Source organism: Cibotium barometz, chromosome 39 (assembly GCF_041138505.1).
Source record: "Cibotium barometz isolate CiBa-2024 chromosome 39, ASM4113850v1, whole genome shotgun sequence".
Lineage (NCBI taxonomy): Eukaryota > Viridiplantae > Streptophyta > Polypodiopsida > Cyatheales > Cibotiaceae > Cibotium > Cibotium barometz.
Window position 1 is genome coordinate 28,059,983 of NC_141084.1, and position 16,078 is coordinate 28,076,060.

At 38.5% G+C, this 16,078-nt stretch overlaps 1 non-coding gene across 1 annotated transcript; it reads right to left on the reverse strand.

Annotated features, from left to right (window-relative positions):
* Nucleotides 1–587: 587 nt before the first annotated feature.
* TRNAY-GUA (transfer RNA tyrosine (anticodon GUA)) lies at nt 588–671 on the reverse strand. The gene is given in 2 exon segments: nt 588–623; nt 635–671. It is a non-coding gene; the product is annotated as a tRNA-Tyr (tRNA).
* Between the last annotated feature and the right edge of the window lie 15,407 nt (nt 672–16,078).

Genomic DNA, 16,078 nt, shown 5'->3' on the forward strand with positions numbered 1-16,078 from the left:
GCGGAGGGGGGGTGTATGAGGCCATCATGTCACGTACAAAAAAATCAATCAAATCAATGAACTTTTGGCCAATCAATTCTCTTCTTTTAGTTTAAAAAAATTGATTATGGAATATTATTTTATTAAGGAATATTAAGGACCAAAACATGGTATAAAAAAGTTAAATAAGTGGATTATACTTATGTGGCTTTTATTGAGAATCCACTTGGCTCAAGACCAATGGTCAAAGTGTGGTCAAAAAAGGGGGATGCCTTTGAGAACCGATCAGGTTGCACTTCTGCGGCTTTGATTGAAGCATGCATTCAGTTGGGATTTCAGATATCTTGGGAAAACTCCTCCTTTGTATTTGAAGATGAGAGATGGAATCTAATTTGTAACTTGTTGAATGGGGTTTGAGGGTTGCCAAGTTAGCATTTGAGATATTGCTTTTTGATATATAAATATATTTATGTTGGTCCCAAAAAAAAGGATTTTGGGCGGCCCAGTGCTTGAAAGAAACATTTATTGGGTGATGGGTTTCATGGTACCTCTACCAAACATGCGCGAAAATAATTTGAAATTCTATGGAAATCGTTCCAAGAGGAAAATCCGACCTGCCGGATTCGAACCAGCGACCTAAGGATAACAGTCAGCACTACAGTCCTCCGCTCTACCAACTGAGCTAAGGTCGGCTGATGTTTGAAGCAAATACAAAAGTTTATAAGGCCTAAATCTTTGAAATTTATTGTTCACATTGTGTAACTATAAGACACAGAGGGGGAGCGCGAGCGCAACTGAGGCAGGAAGAGCTTGCTAGCTTGAACACGGCAATCGTTTACTGACCAAATTCTCAATCAATTAAGGTAGATTTTACAAGCGTCCGCCGCCCGAAGACTTTTCACACAGGGCGCACCCAAGGACATCAGTTCAAGGACAGAAAACAATAAAGGTAGCATAACTATGTATTAAGAGAGCTACACTTGAGCTTCTAAGCATTTGTGATTTTACCATGCAACTTGCCCAATTAGCTTATGCCAGGTCACCTTTTAGCATATTCATGAATTTAGCTTAGGCTCATGTGAACTCAACTGCTTAAGCTTAGGTGAACTGAACTTGTAGCTCCCGGATGGCTTTGAATTAGTCTTAACATAAGGCCATGCTTTGGCACTAGCAGTTTAATATCAATCAAGCTTTGCCCTTATGCTCATGTGAACTCACCAAAAAAAATTAGCAAGCATCCAAGCTCATTGTCTCTAGAGGAATAACTTTTATGGTCAAGCTCTTTTGGCACCTTCCACCTTGGAACTTAGCACTTTGGCTCCAAGCTCGTTTTGAACCTTACACTCAAGCTCATGTCTCTAGAGACCAACTTTTATTGTCACCTTACACCTTCGAACTTTAGCACTTTTAGCACCAAGCTCATTTTGAAGCTTGTCTCCAAGGTTTATAAAAGGAGTTTAGTAAATGTTAGATATCAAGCATGGGTTAGCACATATATGCAAGGCCCACATTCTAAAGAGTAGCCCATGGCGACCATGGAGGACCCCCTTGATCTAACATGATCTATGAAGGCTATTTAAAAAGCTAGGCTCTAGTACATCCACAAAACTATTGATCACCTTGAGTGACTATTGCATCTTAGCTCCCTCCATCATCATAACTCTATCTCAATCATTCCACATGAACCATCAACATCATTCCCTCACCTGAGCACATGATTGTGGAGTGTATAAACTTATGTAGTATTATAACTAACAAAAATACAATAACGTTCTCCACCTTTATTGTTGTGCAAATTGAGTTTAAGTTATGTTATGTGAAAGATCTTTCTTGTGAGTGTATGTAAGAAAATACAACTTGTGCATTCACACAAAGCATAGGGTCTTCCACAAAACAAAGAACTTCAAGTAAGAGAGATGGAACTTAAAGTAAGAGAGATGGAAAACAATAATAAATTACTATTGATAGCATCTACCCACCTATGCACTCTGGTTAGTAGTTCTAATGGCAATCTAGATAGACTTTAATGCAATGAAGATAAATTTCAATTGATGATCTCAATCTGATAGAGGAGTCTACCAAACACATCTGTATATAGTACCCAAGGTTGGTTGTATGGTAGGTCCACCCTACAACTCATCCAATTGGACCCAAGGTTGGTCATATGGTAGGCCCACCCTACAACTCATCCAATTAGACCCAAGGTTGGTCGTATGGTAGGCCCATCCTACAACTCATCCAATTAGACCGAACCGATCACATCACCTAATTGGGTTAATATTACACTAAATAAGAGATCGTAGGTTATGTTTTAGGTTCCATGTCCATCTGATGTGTTCCCAAGTTCCAAAACTCAAGGACTAGATGTATTGGGAAGATCTCCTTCTACCCTTGAGTGCCATCTACTAATGAGTGTGATTTAACATCCCGTACTTATATGCATGCTATTTGGCATGGTGCCAAATCTACTTAAGATATCTCCTAACCATCCAATCACCTATGGCCGACCCACTTTTATTAAAAAATTCCATTATGCATCTTTCCATGCATAGAAATTAAATTCAATGAAAATAACACTTTTATAATAAAAAAAATTCCATTATGCATCTTTCTATGCATAGAAATTAAATTCAATGAAAATAACACTTTTATAATAAAAAAATTTCCGTTATGCATCTTTCTATATGCATAGAAATTAAATTCAATGAAAATAACACTTTTATAATTAAAAACATTCCGTTATGCATCTTTCTATGCATGGAAATTAAATTCAATAAAAATAACACTTTTATAATTAAAAAATCCCGTTATGCATCTTTCTATGCATAGAAATTAAATTCAATGAAAATAACACTTTTATAATTAAAAAAATCCGTTATGCATCTTTCTATGCATAGAAATTAAATTCAATGAAAATAACACTTTTCTAATAATAAAATTCCATTATGCGTCTTTCTATGCATAGAAATTAAATTCAATGAAAATAACACTTTTATAATAAAAATAAAAATTTCCATTATGCATCTTTCTATGCATAGAAATTAAATTCAATGAAAATAACACTTTTATAATTTAAAAAAATCCGTTATGCATCTTTCTATGCATAGAAATTAAATTCAATGAAAATAACACTTTTATAATAAAAAAATTTCATTATGCATCTTTCTATGCATAGAAATTAATTTTAATAATTAATATCAGTGATATCCATGCATGTTCATAGTAGGTGAATATGTACATGGAGTAAATTAGAATATTTCTTTTAGAATGCACAAACGGTGGGAATTACTCTTTTGGAATAACATAAAAACAAACTTCCTTTTCCACAAAATTCTAGAAAATTTTTGCCATAACCTCCTTTGTATGGCTGACCATTTCTCATTTTTATCATTCTCATTTCAACTCAAATTAACCCAGTCTAGATGTATAAGACTCTAATCTACTCAATTTTTAAAAATCAAGAGAGTAAACAATAAAAAAAGTTTAATTAATCATTTAACTAATCTTTCTAGTATTAAGAAGGGCTAGAATGTAAAAAAGAGAAGGGGGTGGCCTTTTCATCAAGGTGGCATAGCATTTGAATTCACTTCAATCAATTGTAAAACAAGAAAACCAAGAAAACCATAGATTTAAAATTTTAAAAAGTAAGAAAGTTTAGCTTACATGGAGTTGTAAGCTTTCCTTTGGCTTGAGGGATTGAGGGTTCTACTCTTGTTTGAAGCAAGAGTGGCCACCAATTTCTTTGGAGAGGATTAGGCCAAAAAAAATGAATTATCAAGAAAGGAGTAGAGTAACAGTGCATAAACACCATTAAGATTTTACAAAGGGGGAGGCTTCTATTTATAGGAAAAAGTGAGCCTCAAACCAAGCAAACTGATTCTAGAATTTTCCAGATCAGTTTGGTCAATTTTTGACCATTTTTGGGTCAGTTCAGCTTATGTTTTGGAACTAGACTTGAAATAGGAGAGAGGAGAGATGAAATATCTCATTTAATTGATTTAAAATTAGGTAATGATGAGAAAAAAGGCACCTCCTTCATGAGGGGAGATCCCCACTCTGAGGTGTCAAAATTTAATTTTTTAAATGTTTTCTTTGGTCCTTAGCCCACTCTTCATCTTATGTGAGTATTTACTCATTTTTTTGGGGGGGGGGGTTTCTTTTATTCTTCAATTTATCTCCTCCCTACATTTGGATTAATCTTATTGTTCCCTCAGAACCTTAATCCAAAATTTTAAAAAAATCTAGATCCTTAGGCTAAGGTCTTTTGTGCAGATTATAATTTATTTCTAATGCACGTTAGGAACTTCTTTTTAAACTTCTGTTTCGGGGGAATTTATTGTAATAAGAAAGGATATTTTTCCATCCAAAGATATCTAAAAACTGAATCACCTCTCTCTAGAACATTTTCTCGCTCTAGGCCAAAAAAGGTAGAAACAATATCTTTTATTATTTTGAAAAGGGGATTGATTTTACAGGGAAAGAAACTAGACATGTTGAGGGGCTGGGGAGGAATCTTACATCCTCTCCCACTTGAAAAACGCAAGATGTCCTCATCTCGCAAACTGGGGGTAATCCCACATCAGCTTGGCTTCTTTCTCCCAGGTGGCATCTTCAAAAGGATAGCTTCTATTTGACTAATAAGTCTCTCAGAATTCTGTTCCTGAGAACCTTCTCTTGAACATCAAGGATTTCTTCAGGTTGGAGTTCCATCAGCCCTTGGGTTGAAGAAGTTAAGAGCTCATTATTAAGCACATGATTCGGGCTCGGTACATACTTCTTAAGTAGGCTGACATGAAATACATTATGTACTTTGAGATGAGGAGGCAGAAGAGTTCATAGGCTAAGTCACCTACTGGAATCGTCCCCGCTTTCCGAGCATGGAAAATTTTCCCGGTTTCGGTTTTCGGAGTGACCACCAGCCTAGTCTCATGCCCGGACATTCGTGGGCGAGGCCCCGAGTGAGAAACCCTGCCCTACGCATGAGGGGGCTGCTTCCGCTGTCAGCTACCGGGAGTTCGGTGCGTGGAGGGGGGACAGAGGGATCTCACATATATAAAGCAGCCTTACCATGAGCTTAATGTCAATTAAGGAAATTCTACAAACTTAGTGTATATACTTGCTTAAGACTACAAATATAGGCTGGATAATTTTTAAGTTTAGCTCACTTAGTGTGAAAACTAGTTACTTGTATATAATCCATTTACCCTTTCTGTTTGACCATCGGTCTTGGGGTGGTAAGCTGTGCTAAGATCCAAGAAAGTTCCTACTACTTCGAAAAATGCAGTCCAGAATCTTGACATGAACTTGGGATCTCGATCACTTACTATTCTCCTGGTGGCCATGCAATCTGAAGATTTCCTTGAGGAACACTCTGGCCACATCCACTGCAATGTAGGTTTCTTTTACTGGAATCAGATGGGCAACTTTGGTTAGTGTGTCAACTACCACGAAGATGGAGTTGTAACCTGATTGCACTAAAGGTAGTCCAGTATAAAATCCATACTGATAAATTCCCACTTCATTTGGGGGATGTCTAATGGATGTAACTTCCCAGGCATTTTTACTCTCTCGGCTTTGACTTTCTGACATATCATGCATTGACGTACATAATTAAGTACATCCTTTTTTAGTCCAGGCCAAAAGAAGCTTTTCTTTACAGACATGTAGGTCTTGATGAAACCTGGATGTCCTGCTATAAGGCTATCATGGGCTTCATTCAGAATTTGACCCTTAGTTCCCTCATCATTGCGAATGCATAGCCTGCTATTGTAATACATAATTCCTTCATCCAAGCTATACCCTTGAACTCAGTTCAACTCCTGAGTGACGAGTTTTGCTTTCCTACATAAGTAGGTAGGGTAGCAATAGGGCCAAAGAATCTATCCTGCATGATCTTCTCTCTTGCTTCATTAATCAATGGAATTGACACCACTGTGATTGCAAGCAAGGAGGCTTTTTTGCTGAGGGCATCTACTACCATATTTTCTTTGCGTGGGCGGTACTTGATTTCAAAATCAAATTCCTGCAGGGTCTGCACCCACCTTCTTTGGCGTATGTTGAGATCCTTCTGAGTGAAGATCCACTTTAAGCTCTGATGATTTGTCTCATCAAAGTGAATCTTTGACCCAGTAGGTAATGTCTCAACAACTTCAGGGCATAGACTACTGAAAGTAGCTTCAGGTCGTGGACAACATAATTTCTCTCATGCATTCTGAGTTTTCGGGATTCATAGGCCACTGCATGACCTTCCTGCATGAGCACACCTCCCAGGGAAAAACCACTGGCATCCGTTTACTACCTCAAAGGGTAGAGAGAAATCTGGCAACTTTAGAATGGGATTGGTTACCAAGGCGGTCTTCAGCTTATCAAAAGTGCTCTGACACCTAGCAGACCATTGAAACGGGGTATTCTTCTTAAGAAGATTAGTCAGGGGGGAAGCTATGAGAGCATACTTAGGTATAAAAATTCTATACCAACCAGTTAATCCCAAGAATCCTCTGACTTCTTTCACTGTCTTTGGTTCAGGCTAATCTATGACTGCTTGGACTTTTGTGAATCTGGAGCGGAATCTGGAGAAATTCCGTCTTTGGATACCAGAAAGCCCAAGTATTCAACATGGTCGACAGAGAAAGTGCATTTGCTCTTTTTTGCAAAGAGTTAGTGCTTCCTTAGAATCTCAAGAACTTTACGGACGTGAGCTTCATGGTTAGTTGCATTCTTTGAGTAAATCAGAATATCATCAAAGAAAACAAGAACAAAATCATCCAAGTATTCTTTGAGAATGTCCTGCATTAGGCGATTAAGGTCCCTATCCCCACCGCGCAACGAATTCAGGGGTTCTAGCAGCGGAAGTAGCACTTCTTGCGTGGGCAGGGTCTCACACTCGGGGCCTCGCCCACCACACGGATATCCAGACAAGAGACTAATCCATCGGTTCTTCCAAACTTCCCTTACCCGGAAAGCACGGGCGATTCCTCTAGGATAACTTTTCTCTAACATAGTCAAAAACCTTAACTAATTGAACTGATCTAACCGAGCCCGTAAGTCCCAAGTCAGATCAAGGAAAAGATTGCACTTGGATCATAGAGACCAACACTTTTTTCCTCATTGAGAGACATAGCCGTTGATTCTTTTCCATAGAACAATTTTTGTCCGGGATTTACTTCATCTATCGTACCATAACATAATTGAGTCTCAATTTAAGGATCCATCAGTCCAGCCTAACCCCATCCAGTCCCGTGGGTTAGCCAACCGCCCAACCACTGTAGTGATGGGATCCAATTAAGAATTTGGTTAGGTTTTGTCCCGGGTACCAGGGAAAAGAGTTCCTATGTCCCCTAGCCGGATATTCATGCAAACTTAAAACTAGTCACACCACTTACACACCCAATATGAAATTGCCTTTTTCTTAGCATCAGGTATCTTTAAAACAATCATTTAATGAGACCATTTTGTCACTGATCACAATCCTCAAAATCTCCGGTTGAATCCTTATTTCCAATCATTCCTTCATCGGTGTACCTATGGAATAATTGGCAACCAGAACGCTCACCACCTGTTCACTCAGGGGCCTTTTTGATAGTTCCTAGCTCAGTAACCGGCAATATATTCACATATCAAAATGGAATCTCCATTGAAGATCAGCAAGATCAACCAACAAATCCATATAAAAGAGCCATGGTGAGGACCAGCAAGGTCAACCAACTAGATCCATACCCGAATTCAAAAAACAACTCTTACTCCTTGTTCCAATATCTTCCCCGACGTACGTGTGGGTATCTTCGATGACCTAGAGCCCAAGCACCGTATGGTCAGCACCCTCTAGGATCCTTTGCAAGTCACCTAGCGCTTCACTCGTAGGCCGCTTCCTTGTCCCTCATCCACTGTACTGATAGCTCACCATTTAAATCAAACCGAGGCTGGTCGAGACCTTGCTACGCGAGACGTCCTCCGTTGACTCTCCGTCGCAGTTGCAACTTTAACAGACAGGTCTCCACGACCTCAATCACAAGACGGTCAAAATGCTTTCCCAGTATTCTTGACATAAAATAGTCATTTAAAAATAGATTTCACATACAAATACAGTTCCAACAATATTTCCATTTTTTCTCATCACTCCACATCCTTTCACATTAGTCCCCATCTTTTCTCATCTTCCCATAATTTTTTTTTTCTTCATCGATCCCTATCACATCATATCATTCCCACATCAAATCACATCCAATCACATCATCCACACATCAATCCACATCATCCACACATCAATACACATCATCCATACATCCATCCACATCATCCACACCAATCCACACCAATCCACATCATCCATACATCCATCCACATCAATCCAGATTATCCACACATCCATCCACATCTTCCATACATCCATCCACATCAATCCACACGTCAATCCACATCATCCATACATCCATCCACATCAATCCACACTATCCACACATCAATCCACATAATCCATACATCCATTCACGTCAATCCACATTATTCACACATCAATCCATATCATCTCCATACATCCATCCACATCAATCCACATTATCCATTCATCCATCCACATTATCCACACATCCATCCACATCTTCCATACATCCACCCACATCAATCCACACGTCTATCCACATCATCCATACATCCATCCACATCAATCCACATTATCCACACATCAATCCACATCATCCATACATCTATTCACGTGAATCCACATTACCCACACATCAATCCATATCATCCATGCATCCATCCACATCAATCCACATTATCCACTCATCCATCCACATCAATCCACATTACCCACACATCAATCCAAATCATCCATACATCCATTCACGTCAATCCACATTACCCACACATCAATCCATATCATCCATACATCCATCCACATCATCCACATTATCCACTCATCCATCCACATCAATCCACATGTCAATCCACATTACCCATTGGGCAATCCATGCTACGATGTCCAAATCCTTGACAGTTATAGCATTTCACTCTCTTGTTCAAGGGTGGAACTTTTGAAGTTGAAATCTAGGGAATTGAGTTTCAGAAAAAGGACATTTCTTCCATTCTGGAACTTCCCATATCCTGGGTTTGACCCTGATATCTCTTAGGTGGAGGAAGGTTGGAATCACCTTCTGGGAATAAAAACCTTTTGAAAGGTGATGGTGATGGTGCTGGCTGGCGGGACTTTGACATCACAGGCTTTGGCGAAATCCTTCGCCATTCTTACTAAGTCGGCCATTGAGATAGGTTTTGCATTCTTGACTAAAGTATCCAATGGCTCATTCATTCCCCGAATGAACCTGGCCCCATCAGCTGCTCTTCATCCAATTCAGGGGAATATTTAAGGAGAAGAGCAAAAGCCTGATGGTACTCTTCAATTGTCCGATTTTCCTACTTTAGTTCCAAGAACTCATTCATCTTAGTTTCAAGAAAGCCTGGGGGACAAAACCTCTTTCTGAGGTAAGCCTTGAGATCCGTTCAGGTTTGGGTATTTCGGTCAAGACGGTTTGTCTCGTAGTGATTCCTCCACGCAACCCTGGCCGTTTCCACAATCTTTAACCTGGCAAGAGCCATCTTGCTTCTCTCATTGTAGCCAGTTATATCAAAATATTCCTCCATGGCCTCAATTCACTTTTCTACAACTTCACCTAACTGTTTCCCTTCACGCTTGAAGGGACCAGGCTGTGAACTATGAAGAGTTTTACAAACATCCAGGTCGAGCTCTTCTTCATCGAGTTGGGGGTTAACATTTCTACCACGACGACCTCGATCCATGTTCCTATCAATACGAAAATTCTTGTTAAGTCTCTTTATTTATGATTCAATCCGATTTTTGATTCAACTGATTCTGGGGTTCTCTAAATAGGTCAGCTCCCCACAGAATCAAGGGATAAAGATACTCATATAGAATGCATTATCAGTTAACAATTCATTCAGAATATCTCATTCATATCTTTAACACAATAATGGTCCATTGGACTGAATTTTTTCCCATCTGAACAGTCCTCCATGGGGGTTTCAATTTTTTTTATTTTTAATTTATCAACCCTTAACTTGATCCACTGGACAAAAGTTAACAATAGCAATCTGCCAGCACAATCCACTAATCTCATAGTGATTGGCGAAAGTCATTAACATCATTCTAGTTAGGAACATCATCACAGGGGGCTCGTCCCATTCATCCTCATTGCGGTTTTGCTCAGCTTATTACATTTCAACCAAATTTCAGGGATCATCATTTTTCAATCAGAATCCAAATTAACTCATCAGTTCTCAACCAAAATTTAAAAATCATATCAACCACATTCGAATTCATCATCTGGATAGCATTAATGTTTATAATTTCAAGTCTTAGATTTACTCGTATATACTGCCAGTAAAGAGCTGCAGGAACTATAAGGTAAATACTATCATGTCTAGGCCAGTAAAGAGCTGCAGTTATACCCTTGGTATATACGGGTAGTCATGGTTCTTGGAACTATAAGGTAAATACTATCATGTCTAGGCCTCAAGCAAGTCAGGGATTCCATACAATTGTGGTACTTTCATCGAAAGACCCAATTACTAATTTACGAGTTTCAGTTTGAATATCAAATTTTATGAATTTTATCACACAATTACAACCTTTTAGTGCTTCTTGATAAATTTTTGACATATTTGGCTTCTCGGTTGATCCTCATTAGCCAAATAGCTCTGATACCAACTGTAAGATCCTTGACCTCATTGCGCAATGAATTCTGGGGTGCTAGCAGTAGAAGTAGCACTTCTTGCGCGGGGGGTAGGGTCCCACACTCGCGGCCTCGCCCACCACAGATATTCGGACAAGAGACTAATCCGTTGGTTTTTCCAAAACCGAACCCGCAAAAACTTCCTTTGCCCGAAAAGCACAGGCGATTCCACCAGGATAACTTTTCCCTAACGTAGTCAAAAGCCTTAATTAACTGAACTGATCTGACCGAAGTCGTAAGTTCCATAGTCAGATCAAGGGACAAATTGCACTTGGATCATAGAGACCAACGCTTTTTTCCTCATCGAGAGGCACAGTCATTGATTCTTTTTCCATAGAACAATTTTTTTTCGGGATTCACTTCATCTATCGAACTAAACAGAAATTGAGTCTCGATTTACGGATCCATCAGTCCAGTCTAACCCCATCCAGTCCCATGGGTTAGCCAACTGCCCAACCACTGTAGTGATGGGATCTAATTAGGAATTTGGTTAGGTTTTGTCCCAAGTACCGGGGAAAAGAGTTCCCAGGCCCCCTAGCTGGATGTTCATGCAAACATAAAACTAGTCACACCATTTACAAACCCAATATGAAATTGCCTTTTTCTCAGCATCAGCTATCTTTAAAACAATCCTTTAATGAAACCATTGTGTCACTGATCACAATCCTCAAAATCTCTGGTTGAATCCTTATTTCCAATCATTCCCTCATCGGTACTTATGGCATCATTGGCAACCAGAACGCTCACCACCTGTACACTCAGGGGTCTTTTCAATAGTTCCTAGCTCATAGTACCCGGCAATATAATCACTTATGAAAATCAAGATGGAATCTTCGTTGAAGATCAGCAAGATCAACCAACAGATCCATATAAAAGAGCCATGGACTCATCCGTTGATTGACCAGCAAGGTCAATCAACCAGATCCATGCCCGGTTTCAGAAAACAACTCTTACTCCTTGTTCTAAATATCTTTCTCGATGCATGTGTGGATATCTTCGGCGACCCAAAGCCCGAGGACCGTATGGTCAGCACCCTCTAGGATCCTCCGCAGGTCACCTAGCGCTTCACTCATAGGTCGCTTCCCTGGTCCCTCATCCATCGTACCGAAAGCTCACCATTTAAATCAAACCGAGGCTGGTCAAGACCTCGGCCGACCTTGCTATGCGAGAAGTCCGTTGACTCTCCGTCAGTTGTTGCAACTTTATCAGGTAGGTCTCCACGACCACATTCTTAAGACAGTCAAAATGCTTCCCCAGCATTCTTGACATAAAACAGTCATTTACAAACAGGTCACAAATACAGTTTCTATATTGAACTCTCGTCTTTCCACATTATCCCTCATCAGTCCACATTACTTATTCCACATTCCATTTCATATATGTACTCATTCTCATCCAATCACATCATTTTCCATCTCATCAACTCAAGTTCATTCACATTACATATCATAAATTCACATCCCAATTCACATGTCATCACATCTCATCCATTCACTCATATCGAGACGACACATCATTTCACGCATTCATTATTCTACATACACATCCACATTCGTACATCCACATCATACATCTAATTCCACATCCGCATTCATGCATACACATCCATATCCACATCCATACATCCACATCCACATTTATCCACATCCACATCCATACATCCATTTCCACATCCACATCCATATTCACATCTACATCCATACATCCACATCCACATCTACATCCATTTTTCACATCCTCATTCCTACATCCATTTCCACATCCACATCCACATACATACACCCACGTCCACATCTACATCCATACATCCATTTTCACATCCTGATTCATATATCCACATCCACATACATAAATCCATACATCCATACATCCACATCCACATCCACATCCACATACATACATCCACGTCCACATCTACATCCATACATCCATTTTCACATCCTCATTCATACATCCACATCCACATACATGCATCCATACATCCACATCCACATCCATACATCCATATCTACATCCATACATCCATTTTCACACCTACATTCATACATCCATTTCCACATTCCACATTCATACATCCATATTCACATTCACATCCATACATCCATTTACATCTATCTAATTCCTATCACATCTATCTATAGAATGTAGGAGAATTCTAATTTTTTGATATAAAGATTCTTTACACATCTAATTAAGCATAAAGACAATTTTAGTAGGAATAACACTTTTATAAAAATCCTTTTATGCATCTACTTAGGCGTAAGTTCAATTTTAAGGAAAATAACACTTTTATAAAGACAATTTTAGTAGGAATAACACTTTTATAAAAATCCTTTTATGCATCTACTTAGGCGTAAGTTCAATTTTAAGGAAAATAACACTTTCGAATTAAAAATAAACCTTTTATGCATTTTACTATGCATAAATTCTAATTTAATGAGAATAACACTTTTAAAATAAAAATAGTTCTTTTATGCATCTAACTATGCATAAAATCGATATTAATAAGAATAACTCTTTTGAATTAAAAATAAAATTCTTTATGCATCTATTTATGCATAAAATCAAAATTGATGAAAATAACACTTTTGGATTAAAATAAATTCTTTATGCATCTTTCCATGCATAAATCCAATTTAGTAGGAATTACACTTTTAGAATAAAAGAGTTTCTCTTATGCATCTAATTTATGCATAAAATCCATTTATGATGAAAATCACACTTTTAATATTAAAAAATATCTTTTATGCATATGTTTATGTATACAAATCATTTATGATAAAAATCACACTTTTAATATATAACAAATATCTTTTATGCATATGTATATATTTCTCTTTTAATATAAAAGTATTTCTTTTATGCATACAGATCATTTATGATGAAAATCACACTTTTAATATTTAAAAAATATCTTTTATGCATACAAATCATTTATGATAAAAATCACTCTTTTAATATAAAAGAATTTTTTTATGCATATATTTATGCATACAAATCATTTATGATGAAAATCACTCTTTTAATATAAAAGAATTTCTTTTATGCATATATTTATGCATACAAATCAGTTATGATAAAAATCACACTTTTAATATAAAAAAATATATCTTTTATGCATATGTTTATGCATAAAAATCATTTATGATAAAAGTAACACTTTTATAATAAAAAAATATTCTTTTATGCATAGAAATCAATAATGATAAAAGTAACACTTTTATAATAAAAAATATTCTTTTATGCATAAAAATCAATATGATGAAAGTAACTCTTTTTGTAATAAATGTTGGAATTAGGGTTGCAGGAAAGCACACAAAGCTTGGAGAAGAAGAAGCAAGAATGCACATAACACAAAAAGTATTAGATTGTGTCAATGTACAAAAGATAAGTTAGCCCTAGAGTGATGGGCGTATGTACAAGCCGGGGGAAAAAACCTCCTAAAGAGGGAAAAAGTGCCCCGGCAGTCCTAAGTGTGTTCACACACATCACTGCCTATAGATATATGGCAACAAATCCCCCCTGGGAGTGATGGTGTGAACGAGAGCTTGCACTCATGTATAGGGGAGTGCCATGCCCGAAGTAGATCAGTCCACAAAGGGGAGCAAGTCCAAAGCTTTGCGGAAAGCTTCGAACTTCTCACGAGGAAGCACCTTTGTGAAAAGATCGGCGAGGTTGTCCTGTGTTGGCACATAGGCCAAGCTGATCTCTCCTGCTGAGAGTCTCTCCCTGACATAGTGATAATGCACCTCAATGTGATTTGTGCGAGCATGAAAAACTGGGTTTCTCACAACTGCCAATGCACTCTGACTATCAGTGAAGATAGAGGTGGCAGACTCCTGTCCAACACCCAAGTCAGCCATAAGCCGTCTAAGCCACACACACTCAACCGTAGCTATGAAAGCTGCCCTGTACTCAGCTTCACAACTAGAAGTGGGCACAGTAGGTTGCTTCTTGCTCAACCAAGATATGCATGAGCTATCGAGCATGAAACAAAAACCACTTGTGGACACTCTTGTGTCATAGCAACCAGCCCAATCTGAGTCCAAAACAGCATGTAAATCTGGCGGCAACGATCCCCCTTTGGGATAAAACAACCCAAGATGTATGGTGCCACTCAAGTAGCGAAAGATGCGTTTAACTGCCTTCCAATGCTGAGACCCTAGGCTATGCATAAACCTGCTCACCTGTGAGACTGCAAACTGAATTTTCGGCCTCGTAATGCATACATAAATGAGGCAACCAACAGCTGTCTGATAGAGTGTGACATCAAAGTGATCTCCAGCATCATGAAGACTCAACTTTAAACCTGTCTCCATTGGAGTAGCAATAGGCTTGCAGTCTTCAAGGCCAAATCTCCGCAACAATGTCTCAATATACTTTGTCTCTGACACAAAGCAATACCTCCATCACACTGCTTAAATGGTATCCCCAAATAATGATGCAAATGCCCCAAATCTAACATCTCAAAAGAGGCATTCAAGTCAGCCTTAAAATCAGCAATATGACTCTCATTTGGTCCTGTGATTGAGCAGCATGTCATCGACATAGAGAGCAATGATTAGATGTACATCATCCACACGTTTAACATACAAAGTGCTTTCTATTGGACTATTCTGAAAACCATGTGCAGTCAAATATGCATGTATCTTTTCATACCAAGCTCGTGGAGCTTGCTTTAAACCAAATAAAGCCTTTTTTAACCTGCACACTTTGTTTTCCTGCCCTCTTTGAACAAAACCACGAGGCTGCGATACATACACCTCCTCATGCAAATCTCCATTCAAGAATACATTCTTTATGTCCAACTGATGTACATTCCAACCATTATGAGCTGCCAATGCACAAATGCTACGAATGATAGTCATACGACAAGTGGGAGCAAAGGTTTCATTAAAATCAATGCCCTTTTCTTGAGCATAACCCTTTGCAACAAGTCTAGCCTTATAGCGATCAACACTGCCATCTGGCTTTCGTTTCAACTTAAAAACCCACTTACATCCAATGGCCTTTTTACCAATAGGCAAATCACAGAAAGACCATGTACCATTCTTCATTATAGCATCATATTCACTTTGCATTGCAGCCAACCAATTTTCTGAATTTTGTGCCTCATTAAATGAAAGAGGTTCTTCCTCTTCACACATACTAGACGCAGCCAAAGCATAACAATCTGATGTATAAGAGGCATGCTGAAAACCTGAACGAGTACGACTAGTCATAGGTGCATCAATTTTACTATCACGCAAGGTTTGCACCAGCCATTTAGGCATACCTCTAGCCTGCTCATTTTTAGCCCTATCCTCAGAAATTACATCCTGTAAATCTGCATCAGAAATAGGCTGATCTAT